The sequence below is a fragment of the Corvus hawaiiensis genome, chromosome 2, assembly GCF_020740725.1.
Source record: "Corvus hawaiiensis isolate bCorHaw1 chromosome 2, bCorHaw1.pri.cur, whole genome shotgun sequence".
Taxonomy (NCBI): domain Eukaryota; kingdom Metazoa; phylum Chordata; class Aves; order Passeriformes; family Corvidae; genus Corvus; species Corvus hawaiiensis.
The window spans coordinates 20394479-20399109 of NC_063214.1; positions in this window are offsets into that span (position 1 = coordinate 20394479).

Sequence of the window (4631 nt, forward strand, 5' to 3'; positions counted from 1 at the left end):
TCTAGCAGGAATTGACTGACCAACAAGTCTCAACCAATCTGTTCCTCAGAGAAAAGTCTCCACTTCCTTCAGGATGTGGAGCGGTGGCTATGGACAGGCTCTTCCTGCATATCTAGCTCCCTCTGAGAAGTTATCTCCAGTGAACAGGAGAGCACAGCACAGGTCTTGCTGAGATGGGACCTGCACAAAATCATCACCTGGATATCCAGATGCTAGACAGTTTATTTTGAACTACAGTCCCACATTTTCTAAAGCTAGATCCAAAATATGTCCTGACCATCTCATCTAGGTACAAAAGACTACATGACCATTTCTATATTTGCAGGAGTAGTTTTCACTTCCTATAAGGTATCTCCAGCTTATCTGTCTGGAAAGTCCATTTGTACCAGACACCACCACCATGTCCCAGGCATTTTCCTCAGCAAAAGATAATCAACACATTTAAGCAGACAAATAATGTTTATCAGTTGCTGCAGGCACAGCAAGAGCTGCCTGAAGAAGTCTCTGTCACTTCATAAAATTCTCTCTTAGGGTAACTCCTGTCACAACGGTTTGTTGTGAGATCAGCTAGAGATTCAATCACCTTTTCTCAAGTCAATTCATTGTCTTATCTCTGCAGAGTTTAGCCAGCAAATTCCTGGACCACTCACAGCATTACTGACCAAGTGCACTGGTTTTACAGTTTTAGCTGTTATACCCAGCTGCACCAGAATTAAATTACAAGAAAAAAAAAAACAACAAAAACCCCACAACAAAACCCCAACAACCCAAACCCACCATGCATTTCCTCCTTACATAACAATTATAGCATAAGTTAGATAATATTGCTACATAAACAAGGAGCATTCAGGAAAAATACTCTAAAAACATGTTGATGCCAGTGTAGGTTACGGGGACGGCCGGACGTAGACGGTGACGGATGGAGACGAGAGATCTCTATAGGCAGGTCTTGGGACACATGGGGTTTATTGTAAGAGGGCGTGGGTACAGGGGCACTGCTCAGAGCTGCCAGACTCAGCTCGGAGCAGGCCCAAGAGAGCAAGAGAGTAAACGGGTGAGAGAGAGAGAGAGAGAGAGTATAAGAGCGAGAGTGGAAATAAGAGCAAGAGTGGAAGTAGTAGTAAGGAAAGTCTGAAGTCCTGGTTACAATACAATAAATCATCTTCTGTACTGAATATTCTAATTGTCACTAACCAATCTAATACAAGATACAAATCCTATAGCATTTACATACAGCCTATAAGAGTTCTTATATTACCATAGAGTGTTACATCTTAACTTCTAAAAACTACTCTTTGGACCCCTTCTGCTGAGCTAGTAGGGTCTGCTCTGACCCTTGGACCTGTTTGCAAGCAGAGGGTATTGTTCAATCAAGAGGGGATTACCTTCAGTCGGCCATACCATTGTTTTCCAGTTGTTCAGTAACTAAGACTTGGTATTTCAAAAGTGGCTTTCATTTCGATGTTGCCTGTAGTTTTCAAGCTGAATTTATGCCACTCAGAGGCATCTCTAAGTCATACATCATCTACAAGCAGTGCAAATCAAAAAGCTCTGACAACGACCAGTGATACCTGGTCTATGATGTGCTCAAGATGCTGACAGCCTCACTGTGAGAGACAAACCCCTGTCCTATCACCTATCCCCTTCTGTGCCCACACAAAAATACACTGAGGAATTCACAATCACACCAGAAGAGACACACAAAACAGCAGAGCCCCCGACTTAGGCAGATTTAGCTCTTCCCTGCGCTCAATAGGCCCTTTTTAGCCTCTGCAGAGCTACAGCAGGTAGACCACGAGGAGAAAGGGTGCAACAAGATGGTCACCTATTTACCAGCATTGCATTGTTTGAAGCCTTTCAGAAGGTATCCTGCAAAGAGGGTGTAGCCTGTTGTAGACTAAAAGGTGTGGACACAACAGTCATTTTTCATCCCTACTAATTGTATCCCTACACTTGATGAGAAAGAAGACCATGAAAGTCTGGAAGTAACCAGCTAAGGATTTCTCTCTTGGGTTTTCATTGTGGGATGCCAAGTTTAATACAGTGGCTACAAAACCTCTTTGCTGATGCAGCTTGACACATAGGAAATGACAAGCACAACTGCCAGCCATCTGCAAAAGTGGTGTTGTGCAATAACCTACAATAAGTGCTTGTTTCCTTTTGCTCAAGAGTAGAAGACCCCCATCTGTGTTTTGGGCCTATCAGGATAAGAGAGATGTTGATAATCCAGAGTGATTCCAGAGGAAGATCACAGAGGTAGGGAGTTGGAGGATGTGATGTACAGGAAAAAGCTGAGAACCTTAGGGTTGTTCAGCAGGAGACAAGAAGGCAAAGACAGTGTGAGTAAATCTAATTATACATTTCCATATCTAAAGTGGGCTATGGATAAGACAGAGCCACACTTTTCTCACTGATGCACAGTGAAAAGAGCCACAACAGCCACATACAGCAGCAGGGGACATTCCAGCTAGACTGGAGGAGGGGGAAGAATGTATTTCACCACAAGGGCTATGAACCTGAGCCATGCCCAGAGAGGCCAGGAAACCCCCATGCCTGGAGTTATTCAAACCTCAGGGGATCAATGTTCCAAGAAATCTGTTCTGGTTTTGATGTTAGCTCTGCTTTTAAAAAAAAATGAAAATTCTGCAGAAGTCTCCATCAACACATTTTTTGATACGTTTCTCTGATATTATGCACTAGTAATACTATCAAGAAGACACCTCTCTGTATCCTCAGAGGGAGCATAAGAAACATCCCCACAAATATCCTGTTGGTCCTGTAGTCAAATACAACAGATAGCAATCTTTGACCTCAGAGTGGAGGATGTTCAAAGCGGAGAAGAAAACTTGGCAATAAGTAATAACAAGTAGAGTTAAAAGACTAAGTTAAAAGACCCTCTACAATTTCCTCAAAAAAAATACAAACAAAATCTTTAAACACAGAATTGCAATACTTCAGATTTGTGTCTTCTATCTAAGTAATTAACTACACTTGTTTTGTGTGTTCTCCACTTGATTTACCCATCTTCTGTATTTTTTACAAACCTTATTGAGTCTCTTTAAGGATGAAAACCAGATTGCCTGTTTGTTGGTTTAAAGCTCTGGATTGTCACAAAGTTCCTTTATACACTCAGGTGTTCAGTAGGCCAGCGTGAGGCAGCTCAATGAATGATGAGTTCTGACATCTGAAACTTTGGTCACTTTCATCAAGATTCCCACAATAATATTTTATATTAAAGTTTTCCCATGTAACTCCTTTTTGTGGCTCTAGACCTAAACAGAGATTTATTATTAAAATTTAAATCAAGTATTGTTAAAAATTGCTCAAAATTGACATCACTGGATATATACGTGGGCACTTGAAACAACTGATGTCTTCATTGCATGTACTGTAATCCTCATCTTTTTTTTTTTTAAAGCAGTTAATGTATCAAGCTATCCAAGACAAAGTTCTCTGTTACATGGGATTCATAGGAATATTGAATGTTGTGTGCTACGTTATCAATATTTCCATATGTTTTATTAATTTACTATAAACATTTTATAGTGAGGAAAACAACAGCAAAGTTAAGCTGCTCCCTTCTCTCAATATGGACCATAATTCTCAGTTCAGCTTCCCTCTCTGCTGCAACTTAGTTCTTGTATTCTAGAATTGGTTTCCAGCTAAAGTTGCAGTTTGACTATCACCCTACACTAAATTATTTAATTACTTCTTTGTCATGAGTTAACACTCATACTACAATCCCCTTCTCTATCTTCTCTGGGAAAAGCAAAACACTTTGCCTCCTTTAATGTTGCCTTTCTTGCCTAGAAATTAACTTCTTTGTGGAAAAAGGTGCTGCATGACACCAATATAAGCTTTTACGTCGTCACACTGACACGTCCATTATTTCAATTGTCTGAAAACATGCATTACTAGCCATCCAGAGATAAACAAACACATGTTGACATTTTCAGACTGAGCTATAAAACAGAAAATGATACCGAATCTAACCATCATGTTAAGTTTAATACTTGAGAATTAGATCACGACAGATCTAATAGTGTCAAGAAGTACAGAAAATCAAGAATGTTCAAGTCACCTACTTACACTTACTTCATCTTCAGGTTTAGCTGTTGGGGGATCATTTTTTTCATCCATTTCAGCAGAATTAATTTTATGACTTGTCCAAGCTGAGAAAGAGCCTTGCACCTTTTCTCAGGCACCCCTTCTGCTTGTGAAGCTGAAAACAGCTAATTGCAATGTCCAGGACCAAAAGAGGCATCAATTTACTTTGATGAGTTTCCAATTGTAATCTCATCTGCCCTACTGCACCTTTGCCAATGTTAGGAGGCTGCTATCATGTAACTTTAGACTTCAAATTCAGACTGGATAAAATAGGCTTTTCATGGTCTTTATAAAGCTGAAATATTAAAACACAACATTGCAGCGCTAAAATCTATACATCACTGATCCTTATGAGTCCCTTCCAATTCAGCATATTCTATGATTCTGTGAAAATGTCACAAAATTAGTTACATGAACAAGAAAAATAGCAAGTAAAATGTAAAAGTGAGAGCAAAAACATGCTAAAATAAGGAAAGTAAATGTAAGCACCTTAGGTAAGAGTGTTGAAAATAGCAGATAACAAC